The sequence below is a fragment of the Balearica regulorum genome, chromosome 2 (genome assembly GCF_011004875.1).
Source record: "Balearica regulorum gibbericeps isolate bBalReg1 chromosome 2, bBalReg1.pri, whole genome shotgun sequence".
NCBI classification, from domain to species: domain Eukaryota; kingdom Metazoa; phylum Chordata; class Aves; order Gruiformes; family Gruidae; genus Balearica; species Balearica regulorum.
In genome coordinates this window covers 52037772-52050782 of record NC_046185.1, presented here as the reverse complement: position 1 = coordinate 52050782, position 13011 = coordinate 52037772, and the positions used below count along the sequence as shown (strand labels likewise).

Below are 13011 nucleotides of genomic sequence, written 5' to 3'. Positions count from 1 at the left end.
ACTTCTTCTCCCAAACTCTGGAAACAGGGTTATCTCCCGTCCGGGAGGAACACCCAGCATGGCAAGCTGACTAGAACACTTCAGATTAGGGGTTTGACCCTTTTACTTTGTACATAATTTTCTATTTTATCACCACGTCTCTAAAGCTAGCTCCTGCTTTGCTACCCTTGGATAAGAGCTCAGGTCCTAGCCGAGCGCTGCATGTAAGTGAATAATAAGCCGGGCATTACAGCAGAGCTGACGGCTGCCAGAGGACTACATACACTTCTTGCAGACTGAATTCTCTTCTAGCAAAAACACTGGTGAAATGCAGAGTAGCTCGCTGTGATTTGAGTGCAGCGGACAGACACTGAGCCACAGGACGCACATGGCCAGGTGCCTCTGTGACTGTGCCCCAGGGACCGGTGCTGCAGCGGGAGCACAGGACCAAGGCACGATGCCTCCCACGCAGCTAACCCTGAGGATCCGAGCTTTGATCTGATCCTGGCCGTGGCTTGTAGGTAAAGATAGAAAAGGTGTCACTTCATGCCAGTTTCAGATGCCCTAAAATTGTCTTTCCTTGCCCCTCTGGTGTGGGCTGGGGTGAGATCTCCTCTCCGCCATGAAATGTGTTATGTCGAGGGGCTGGGGAGGACCTCATGGAGGAGGGTACTACACAGGTTGGGGTGCCCCTCTCTAACTGAAGAGGTACTCAGGGCTGGCGGTGATGGCAGTATAGCCCAGACCCACTGTGAGAGCATCCATACCCCAACAGGGAGGTGGGATTTTGGATGGTGACGAGTGTTTCCCATCACTTATGTCACCTTGAAAACAACTTGCAAGCCAAATGCCTGCAGCCCCAGGATGATGCTCCATCAGTGCCATTGGCCAGGGGAGCTCTTTGCATTGAAACTTCACATTATTAACACAACTACACATTGTCTGGTTACAACACAGCAGAAGATGAGGGGAGGATTTCTCGCTAGCACGAAAAGTGTGTGACAGCTCAGCTGCAGGGATGATGATGGACATGTGGCTCTGCTGACATCAGCACCCAGGCTGTCACCCAGAGGTGCAGCCGTGATGCTCAAGCTGCACCAAGCTGGTCAAGTCAGTCAGTGTGCTTTATATACCGCGGGAGAGCACGCTAGTGATTGCTCATTGGGAAAACCAGGCAGCAGTTCCCATGATCCTGGAGTAAATGACAGTTAAGCCACACATTTGTTTTCAGTGCTTGGATCTGGCACTGGATTCCTTTTTGAATGAAAACTATGCCAAACATCTTTTATAATTTTTTTTCTCTTCAAGCAAATATGCGAGCAATCCAGCAGTAGAGTGCCAGAAACATTTGTTTTCCTTCCTAAGAAGTGGGGTAAAGAAAAAAAAAACCCACACACATGCACACAACGAATTTTATTTAAAGGCTTAAAAGAGGCCAAGTCACTTTAAACACTGGTAGGACTGGGCTATTGAACTCTGCTCCAGTGTGTGTGTGTGTGTGTGCATGTGCAGGGGAAGGGAGAGTAAATACATGTGTTGGGAGTATGTGTGGAAAGACTTTCACACTATCTAGTCCTTTCAGGTACTGCACTGCCTTGCAAATAAATACACATACAGAAAAAGAAAGAAAAAGAAAAAAAAAGAAAAAGAAAAAAAGAAAGAAAAAGGAAAAAAAAGAAAGAAAAAGAAAAAAAAGAAAGAAAAAGGAAAAGGGTCTGAATCAAAGCTTAAGACCAGAACTTGGCTCTTGGAAGGAAAACTCTGACTCATTTCATGGGTAAACCCAGGAGTAAGCTAAGGGAGTTAGCAAATCCACATGTGTCTTCAGTGCTGCAACAGCATGGGCCTGAGCAGCAAAGGCACTGCTCCTAAAATCCTTGGAGCCGTACACATTCATGGCAAACAAAGATCAAGCAGAAGCGGGGTGCAGGCTGCGCTAGAAGGTGGATTAGCGTTCAAAGGCCGAGTCAAAGGAGAAAGGAGATAAGGCGAATGGCGTCATACCAAAGACAGCTATTAAATGTAGTGGTAATCTGCTGAGCCACAGCCAAACAGAGCCTTTTCGCATTGTTGGACATGAATAACTCAGGGACAGATGAGAGGTGGGGGATGGATGGGTGAAGGTCTGTCTGAAGGCTTGCTCCTCAGCATTTCTAAGCACACAAAGTTCCCTTCTCCTCCACTCCGGCTGGTCCTGCTAGACCTGATGTGGTACTTGAACCCTCCACCTTGCAGGGCACATAGTTGAACATTTAATTTGGGAAGCATGTGCCTCTCCCTGGTCACTCATGTACAGAGTGGGGGCCCCTACCCAGCCCAAAACCCCAGGGAAAAGGGGCCTGTAGGCCTTGTCTCCTCTACAGCTCCTCACTGCAGCCTCTGCTAATTTAACTTTCCTGTTCCTAACATTCATTTAATCATGAATGCTTAAATAATTTGTGCTAGCTTAAATCTCCTTTAAGCATCCTGTTAAGATATTTCTGCTCTATTAATACCTTGTCAGGTTTCTGCTACAATATTGAATTAGCCTCCATTTGGATCTTGTTTCTTTGTGCATCCTTGCTAGCTTTTGTGGTCCTGTTACTCGGTCTGAATGCTATTTTAACATACGTCCAGCCTCTCACTGTCTCTATGCCTTCTCCTGCACTGCTGCAACATTTACTGGGAGGCCAGATCATCCTAAACCCACGTCCTGTGCTTACTCCACATCAGTAAAAAGGCAGCAGTATCATTTTAGCTGTACAGGAGTTGTGCAGCTATTAACAAACCCCCTTTGAGATGCCCCTTGTCCCCCACGCACCCAATGCCCATGATGTTTTCATGGGCAGTTTACTCTCCGGCGTGTTGCAGGTCAAATGCTTAGGAAGGAATGATGCCTACATACCCCAGAGAACTGTGTTTGGCCATTTAGAGCAGGTATTTCCATGGTCTTTTTGAGAGTTGTGCCTAGTGCTCTGAACCTGAGCAGAGGTAACACTTCCCCAGCTGGGGTACAGTCCTGTCCCAGTCGGTGAAGTCAGTTCACGCTAGGGGCTGAACTGGTTTGAACAAACATTGTAAAATATCCAGCTCTGCAATGTGTCAGTAATCTCTGCCAATAGAAATATTCTTACACATGTCCTTCAGTCCTTCAGCTGCCATTTATGTTTATCCAAAAAAAAGCAAGGGGAGGGGGGGGATTTATTACATGTACATACTCCTGCCCCTACCATGTGAACAAATTATCCCAACCCAAAAAGCAACAGCTCAGGATGCAAACAATTTCTCCTGTACAGGGAGAAAAATAATGCATCAATGGGATCGCATATTTTTAGTTCCAGCTTTTGTTTTCAGGATGCTCTTTCAATTTGTGGGTCAGGTTAAGTCAAATATTTCCATGCAGTGTTTCGCAGAGAACAGACACCCCTCTGGCTGCTGAGCTATTTCTCTTCTTGGACATGAAGTTGGTCTTCAACCAAGCCGGGTAACAGGTTAACAGAAAGTCAGGGTAAGGTCTTGTAGGATGTAATATTTCTTCTCTAAGAGACTATGTGGAACCAGAGGAGAAGGAGGTTATGTCCTGAGGCTGCGTCTTTCCACAGGCCTCGCCATCCGTCAGGGGGGACCATTGGCCGAGGCTGAACGTTAGCCTCCTCACCAAGACTGTTGCCATCCAGCATTTGGGTGGGTTCTGAAACCAAAGGCTCGCTTGCCAGATTTGCACAGGTTCACTGAAATTGACGGGCTGTAAACCCCAACGCCCAGGCACGTTCAGGGCCAGCCTGCTGCTACATGACATGGAACTGGCAATTAAGGGAGCTCTTAACCCAGTCAGTCACCACATCTCCATCTCTCATTCCCACAGGCCAATTTTTCCAGCCTCAAGCACAGTTTCACCATCATCCTGCACCAAAACCATGCCACTGAGTGTGGCATCTGCCCTGTCCGCCCCTGCCCACCATGGCACCGAGCTGGTACTTTCTTTCTTTGCTGCAATCACTGTGGTGGCTGGTAGACCTTCCTCCTTCCTCTTACCCCCCACCCCAAGGAATCACATGCTGAAAGCAATGATAATTTGGTTGCTGATGTAATTCTGCAATGATAGGGATCACAACCAGCGAGACTTTGATTATGACCTTTTGAAGATGAGGCAAAAGCTGCTGTTTACTGCATCCCCCTGTCAGCACCAGTCATACGACTTCCTGGCACTGCCTCTGGAGTGATGCACAACCTCCGCTTCCCTGGCACAGCTCTGTCCCGTGAGAGGTGTCGTTTTGCCCAGCACAGGGGTAATTCTTTCAGTTGCAGGGAAGCAATTGATCACGTTCACAGCCTGCCTCTAGCGCAGTGGCACTAGGCTGGCCAGGAGCCCCCCCAGGCCCCTTCCCTGCCGGATACGCACAACGCTGCAGAAGAACTAATGATGCTGTAGCAGCCCCAACTTCTGGAATTTCCTGGCTTTTCTTAATCTTAACATCTCATTAGCGTTTATTTGCAGATGCATATCCTCGTTCTCTTCTCACACAGGCTGCTGTAAATCACCGCTGCCTCTGCTGCAATCAATGCGGTGCCTCAGAAAGGAAAGGCCAATTCCCAGAGGCAGAGGGACTGCTGCCAACCCCTGACAGAAGCAGTGCCTTCATCACCATGGCCTCAGCCTCCCAAGCTAATTGTGCCATCTCCAGAGGCCAAAGCCAAATCCGGTTCCTCATCCAAACTTTCCTCTCATCATCTTCACCAAATTGAACTTGCAGACCTTCAAGGACTTGCTCATTGCTAGCTCCTACTTGGAAGACAGGCCATGATGTCACCTTTTTTTTTTTGAGCAGTGGATCCAGCCAGCCTTTTGATAAATGGAAGAGGTTTTTTTCAAACATGCTTTGAGCAAGCAAATGCTTCATCTGAATGCACAAAGTGATCATTAATATCATATGCACTAGAAAGGCGTGTAGCTTTATTTTTAGCTAAGTAAGAAATACTGAGGTTACTATTGTTATTCAGAGGTTGAAGATCAAGTGGCAAACTGGTTAAAGTGTAAACAGGACTGGAGAGAGATGAAACAGGGAACATCTGTCTTCTTATTTGTTCATGGTGATCACTTATAGTCAATATTTTTGCTATGGTGATAAAGCTGCATTTTAAATAGAGATTCGTGGTTCGTGAATTCGTCTCCAGTTATTGTTAGAGTACAATGTTGTTCACGTATAGCATACAGCATCAATTATCACACCAAAAGTAGATTATGCAAATGATGGGAAAATCTTTTCTGTTGGATAAAAAAATACTGTTTTTATAGAATTTCATCTCCTCTTCAGCAGGAGGCCCAAATACCCAACAGTGGAGCAGAGAGGCAGAAGAGATCTGATAGATTATTACCTTGAACCACAGGTAGTCCTTGTTGCCCGGCTCCACATTCAAACTTTCCAAAAGATCAAACTTTCCAAAAGATCTAACTTTCCACAAGATCCAAAATACTAAAGCACGAGCCTGTTGGCCTCCTCTCCCCCACGCTGCTGGTCAAGCTTCCCAGGATTTTGCCAAGCTGTCCCCTCAAATCCCTCTTGGAGGGTGTCCCACGTACCTGGTACCTGACTCACCACTACCCCGCCATCTCTCCCCACGCTGGGGCCAAAGCTGTTCCCCAAAGAGGTACCAGCACACAGACGCATCGACCATCTCTGTCTCCAGCATTTGCTCAGGGATGAAGACCCTCACATTGCAGCCGAGGCCTTGCTGCTGAAAACGAAAGCTCCAGAGGAGACATTTCTCCTCTGTAGAGCTCTGCCCTCCCACCTCTCCTCTCCTCCAGGCCTTCCTCAAGGCACCGTAGCCCCACCCTGAGGCAGAAACCACTCCAATGCCACTTCACCTTTGCGGCGGGTGACTGAAGCACACCCGTGGGGAGAGTGACCATAGTGAAGTGTCTGCTCACCCTCACTGTCCCTGCACCCCTAAGAGCAGGATGGACAAACTGTTTCACTGCAGGGCACCACAGACGTGTGGGACCCCAGCTCCAAACCTGAACCACCATGAAATACCATGCCCTGGAGAGAAAGCTCAGCCCACAACAGCCCGGCACCCCAGCAGCCCCCATGGCTGTCCTCTCCATCCCCAAGAGCCCGTGTGTGCCACATGGCTGCCTGGCACGGCCGTCCCCAGCCGCTGTGCCCAGCCTGGTAAGGCAGAGGAGGATATTTGCCTCTCGTGCTCCTTGGAGAACATTCCTCAGATAAAACTGGGTTCATAACTCATCAAAATATACTAAATTACAGGAAAGCTGTAAAAAAAGAAACCCATAAACTGTATGCAGATACAAGATACACTGAAAGACGTAACCATAAATCAATATACACCTCATAAGAAATCTTGCTATACTTAATGTGTACAAAATATGAAGCAAATAATTACATATCAGTGTATATTTCTACAGGCTGTTTTGGTTTGTTTTTTTTCCTCTCAGCCTGAGATGAAAGCTAGCATTACAGATTTATTCTAGTGGAAATGCTGATGTTTGTGTGAAGTGAACTCTTTCTTTGTTTATGTAACCCCAAGTTTTCAGCTACTTTATCAAATAACTACCTCTTCGTATTTGCTGGCTGGCACAAAACCTTAGCTTTGCTCCACAGCTCTACTTATGGTCAGGATGATACAACAGGCATGTGGTAAAGGGGATTTTAAAGCAGATAAAATGCCCTGGGAGGCTTACTATCTCTAAAAGTGGCAAATTTTGTGGCGTTGGTCTGCGGGATAAATCTTCTGCAGAGGAGGAAGGAGGAAAGGTGGTGGCTAAAGACTCTCATTCATATGATGCTTTCTCTCTGAAAAGCCAATGTCTTTAATAATATGCTTTAACGTTTGGTCAGCCCTGAAGTTATCAGACAGTTGGACTAGGTCATGGTTGTAGGTCCTTTCCAACGGAAATTATTCTATTCTATTCTATTCTATTCTATTCTATTCTATTCTATTCTATTCTATTCTATTCTATTCTATTCTATTCTATTCTATTCTATTCTATTCTATTCCCCTTCTTATCCCTGCCCTGTGGTGTAGCATGACATGACTTCCTGAAGCAGAAGAAGAGCTTTTGCTTTCATACCTTTGCAGTGGCTGAAGAGGAGACTTTGCTTTTCATTGCCACCATATCACTCGGGCACTATCACTAGAAAGGAGGACCTGTGAGCACAAGTAAAATCACAAGGTGATCTGAAACTCTGTCCATCCTCCTGAGCTTACCCCCTACACAGGTTGTCCTGCCACCCTGTTCACAACCCTACTGGATTCAGCCCAATGTGGACCCATAATTAATGACAGGGTGAGTACAATGGGCCAAACCAACAGAAGAGGTATTCTGAGTGCAGTGGACATTTCTGGTTCATGCTGCCCACCTAGCTAACACGCATGTCCTTTCCATTCAGATTACAAGGGAAAGTCTTACAGAATTAGAGGCTAATTTTTCCGTGCAACAATGAAAATTCCTGCAGAACTCTGTAGTCTATTTTAAACAAGGGATTAGCAAACACTATCAGGGCAATCTTACACCATTGTTATCAACACTTATGTAAAACCACCTTTCATGTGTATATATATCTAACTGCTACTTTTCTTACTGTCCAACTCATTAAAAAGTACTTCTTTCTGCTTCCAGCTAACATAATTTTCCCATTTTCTTTTCCCCCTCTAAAACAAGAGGTTGCCTTTTTAATGGGTTGCCTATAAAGAAAATATGAAATATTTTTTCCACACCTTGCCAAAAGTTGTCCAAAATGAAGCAGTGGCAGGGTCATGCACATCCAGATATGTCATGGCTGTAAGGGTAGGGGGGAGAGAAGCCTGTCTGTAAGTGGGGGGTATGATTCATTTGGGTAACAATAGAGTCCACTGCCCTTTTCTACCAAATGTTTTTAGTTTGCCTCAAATAAGTCATTGTCTAACTTGTATAAATCTTTCCATCGCTTCTTGAATTATTGTTGGATATTTGGGAAACATATTTTTTGGGTTTTATAAGGGGGGGGGAAGCTGATCGCGATCACTTCCAAATAACACTTAACTCCTTGACACAAGGTCAGCAGGAGGGTTCGTGCATGTGTGTGTGTGTGTGTGTGTTTTCTTTCTAATCTGCGAGCTGTTCCCTGAGAGACACATTGAGAACTGGGGCTTGTCTGCTGACATGTTTTACACAGCTGATCCATTAGGATCCTGCTCTTCCTAGCCTCCCTGGCACCGCTTTGATCAGCAACATGTTTAAAAAAATAAAGAAGAAAAAAAAAAAAAAAGAGTAAAAGGCACTTCTCTGATCAGGAATCCCTCCCCTCTACTAAATCATCCCAGGCACTTTAAAGCCATAGGAACCACTGAGGGACCCCTCAGCTCTGCGAGACTTCACGACAGCTCTACGCTAAAACATCCAGACATGAGACAGCAACGTCTCTTGCCCAGTGGCCTCTTCTGCCCGGCCCTGCAGTTAACCTCTTCCCTGCCCGGTGCAGAGCCCCCGCCAGCCCCCACTGCCATGTCTGCCTTCCCAACAGGATATGTCCGGAGGGGCTCGGTGCCCATCGCACACCCCAGGCATGAAGGGCAATTGCCAGCACACCTTCACCTCCCTGTCTACTTGCAAAAATTTGCCTTGCCTGGAAAAATTGGCTGCTGCAGGATGCTGATGCTACCTTTCCGTTGGGGGGGTGGGGGTGGGAGAGGCATTCATTTATTTTTGCTGAACGCCTTTCCAAAGCATATGGTGTGTCTCTGCGGGAGGGCACAGAGAGGGAAAAAGGAGAGAGGGACACATTATGAACAGGATGGGTGCAGGTGTGCATGCTTAGCCTGCCATCCATGCCCAGGTCAGATATGTATGAAAATGTGATTGTAGAGACAGGCTCGCAGTGTATCTCACGAGGCCAGCCTAACAGCTGGCATGAGGCACCAGGAGCATGGAGATTTTGCACAGGCTGTAGATGGCACAAAGGTGGTGAATGGTACTATATCCATGTGGGAGCATCCTCTGATAATGCACAGGGTAGACACAGCCAGGCTGTGGCCATGTCCATACCATAACCCCTTACAGCATATACACACGCAGCCAGACGAGGCCTCACCAAGGGGCCTGTGGGTTAATCCCAGCAGCCAACACCAGGACTTCCCAGGTCCAGCTAAGCATAGCAGCTTGCTCCCGGATGGCTGCTCCTGTCACACTGGGAGGCAGCTAGATACAGCAGTGGTCAGGGACTGCTGACAGATGTCACCGCTTTACTTTTTGGCAAACCCTGTATAATAGTGCCCATTTCTTTAGCTGTTTGACACCAGTTTGGAGTATTTAAAAACAGGCTCTTCTTTGGTGCTTGCTGAAGGCACACATACAGAAATGGAGGCAGGAGTACAGCAGAAGAGGAAGCCCAGGAGGAAAGCGGGGACAGATATACAGATGCCCAGGGGTCCTCAGCAGTGAGTGGAGAGGTGAGGGCAGCCGGGTGTGCTGCTGCTGCTGTGAATATCCAGGTCAGCTTCCGCTTCCCTTTTCTTTTAATGTCCCTGAGCCTGGTGGGGTTATCACCTCAGTCACTTGCTGGGCAACTAGCCAGTAATAACCCTGAAGAGCCCATCTCCTGGCAGGGAGGGAGGAACAACTAACAAATTGTCATCATTGCCTTCCAAGCCAAAAAGGAAAGTCTTCATTGTGGTTGTTTCTTGCCACATTGACACCTCACTGGGATGGAGAGCAAATTAATCCAGGATAATATAGTGGTTTGAACACTAAATAAGTACTCTGTGGTGTTCATTAGCAGCAGGTATAGTGCTATGGTGGCACAAGCACATGGTGGTACCGATTGCTCCCCCCGTGTTCAGGTTTTCAAAGTCACTGCAGTTTGCAGTAGATGGAGTACATACCAGACATTGCAGAGATCCGGATGAGTTGTCCACTGCTCAAGGAAATCCCCTAAACCACAGCTCCAGCAGCTTCCCTTCTCCTCACCCGTATCACCCCCCACACATTAATTCCTTGCCTTTTTTGAGCATTTTTCACTGACTTGAGTGACGAGAGGGACTTTTTCCCTGAATGTCCAGCATACCCTTTTTATTTGGTTTATAGGGATAATGTGATGGAGGATCTGGTCTTGACAGCCTTCTTGAGACTGATATTTTGGCAGTACAGAAGTTGAGGAATCACTGAAACGCACTTTCTTTTTTCCATACCCCCGGTGCTGGCTCACACATAGCTCTGCAATTGCCACATCCACCAATTCTGCAAAATGTCTGGGTCCAGCAGTTTGTCTTTAAGGCAGATTTGAGAGCATACACAATTCTACCTTTGGCATGAGGCATTTGCAAGAGTTTAAAGGTACTGCCATCTACCTTCTTTCAGAGAGGCTTTTCCATGTCAAATTGTGGTAGTAAGATAGCGCCAATTGTTCACATTTCACCTCAAAGTCCCTGCAGCCTGGAGGGCACCCCTAATCTGAGTCCCCACCACCCCAATGTTTATCCTACAGGCCCTCTCTGACGTGGCACCATGTGCTTTGTTTGGCAGGCCAGGCTTAGAGGAGAATTAAAAAAAAAGCACAAATACCCAGAGTCTCAGTTCACTTATGCTTCAGTTCAGACTGCGGCTGGAGGAGGATGTCTTCAGCTCTAGGTTTTCCTCACAGTATAAATCCCCATGACTGTATCCCATAAAACAGTCTCATAAGCTCCCTAAGAATTTGTCGGGATGCCAGGTCCGGCATGCCTAGCCCTCACAAAACAGGGTAGCTGAAAGCAGCAGAGTGAGAAGAAGTCAAACACCTTAGTAAAAGCAAGGATTAAAAAAAAAAAAAAAAAAAAAAAAGTCACATTAAAACAACATCCATTTTTTTCAGGCCATTTGCAGATAAATGACCTCCGTTCTTCTAATTAAAGAAAATGTGCAATTAGCTTAATCAGATCTGTGGGAAGAAAAGCAGTCGCTGAGTCTCAAAAGGCAGGTTCTGAGAAACTGCAGCCAACTTTTCCTGGGGCCGACTGGAGACACTACATCAGAAACAGCATGAGCCCTGCCAAAGCCTTCTTCCTGTGAAAAATGATGTTTCAATTTAGGCTCCTGTATATTGTATTCGTTAATCTCCCTCTCACTTGCTTACTCACTTATTCTCTCTTGCTCTTTTACACTGTAAATACAGGCATGAAGAAGTATTGCTTTGTATTGATACAGGCATTGCATCCTGATTTCTCAGTGAAACAAAGTTGAGTTTTATCATTTCAGTTCTTAATAGAATCATAGAATATCTCGAGTCGGAAGGGACCCATAAGGACCATCACGTCCAACTCCCAACTTCTCATCAGCCTCCATGTTCTTTGTACATTTTGATCCAAAGATGGGCTATTTCATGATACCACACAAAAGCATTCAGGGAATAGAAAATAAGACTTTCCTTCAGGAAAGGAAAATAGGACTTCTGCAATGGGAAAAGGTCTCACAACTCTTAGCACTTGTCGGGGTGAAGGTCCTGAGAGGTTATTGGGAATCCTGGGGAGGTAGCTGAGCTCAGAGATCAGTGCCTCCTCTCTATGGACAAAGTGGGAAATTGTGCAAACTGCTGGACCAGTTCCCTTAACTCTTTACTGGGTGTGTTTGCCAGTAACCTCCTCTCACTTATTTCACAGGCATTCAAAGAATAGAAAATAGGGAAGGAAGAAACACATCCCATTAAAAAAAACCCCAAAACAAAACCAAAACCCCAAACTATTTTAACGTATTATCTATTCAAACAGTTTTGAAATCCAAGTCGTCTTCATAAAAGCAGGGGAAATCCCTTTTAGTCAGGCAGAGTAAGAGCCAGCCCTACGATGATCTTGCAAACCCACAAACTGGGCTGCAAGCGGGCAACTGGGAACACAACCAATTATCAGAACAAATAACCTTTATTCTGTCCATTCCTTACCCTGCATTTCCCAAGGGTGTTTTCAAGCATGTCGTGAGCCCTCTCTGCAGTCAAGCAGGGGTTTGGCTTTTCCCTGGATGTTGCTCCTGAGAAGCGAGAGAGGGATACAAAGTTCCCCCTCGTTTGGAGCGTTGGGATCAGGGTTTGCTGGCTCTGCTGCACTCCCAGGGCAAGAGATCAGGACTGTGTCACGAGCAAGTGACTGTGGCTCCTGTTTGATGCACTTCTTCCACCAGGACAGTAGTTCCTCAGTGTCTGGCCAGTAACCACCACTTACTCAGCAAGTGCCTGCTCCTGTTCATGCCCACCTGCATGTTAGCTTGTTGCTAACATGTCTTGTAAGACTTGGGCTGACACTTCATACGAGAGCTTTCCTTGCCACCACAGGTGACAATGTCCTGGTTTGCCCACTTCAGAGGTCTCTCTTCTATCCTCTGGGAATGATCTCAACTCTTTGGTGAGTGACTGAGTTTTGTGGAAAGCCCAGCTCAACCTCTACACCTGTGCCTGCAGGTACAGGTACAAATTGGAGATGTGCTAGTTCATCTGGCTGAGGAAGGGTCTCCATAGCCTCCGTGTGCTGGCAAAACTGTGGTTGCTCATTATGCAGGCAGTAAATACCTCCAAAACCAGACTTTTTTTTTCCTGATTCTGGGGCCATCTTTTTTTCTACAGCCTTCTGCCCCTAAGGTTTTCAATCTTTCTTGACATTTTCTAGAAAACACTTTGATTTTGAAATGTCCATGTGATTTTTTTTCTTTTGCTTGTTTCAGATTATTTTTTTTAAGCAAGTAAATGTTTGTTTTTTCAGCTTCAGCCTGGTTTTTTTGGGGGCGGTTTGTTTGTTTGTTTGTTTACAATTTTCCACCTACAGAAAAGTTAGATATGTAGTTCTAAAAAGTTATCCCTGCTGTTGCCTGTGCTTTCTTGTTGACTCCTAATTTTTTTCCACTGCTGGATAAGGGAAAAAGTCAGATTTAAAAATAAAGATGGGGCCATAAAATATCTCCAAACCAACAATAGGAAATGGATATGTCTATTTTTTGGTTGGTTTCCAAAAATCCAAAGGATACTTTATGGTAAAAATATTTATTAGCCTGTATAATGAACACATTCAGATTAAAAGCCTGTTGCCTGA

General features: G+C 46.0%; 1 long non-coding RNA gene across 1 annotated transcript; it reads right to left on the bottom strand.

Moving 5' to 3' along the window:
• Positions 1 to 2512: 2512 nt before the first annotated feature.
• On the bottom strand, positions 2513 to 11513 carry LOC142600391 (uncharacterized). The gene is made up of 2 exons (XR_012833854.1): positions 11077 to 11513; positions 2513 to 11002 (listed from the first exon to the last, which is right to left on the bottom strand). It is a non-coding gene; the product is annotated as an uncharacterized LOC142600391 (long non-coding RNA).
• Between the last annotated feature and the right edge of the window lie 1498 nt (positions 11514 to 13011).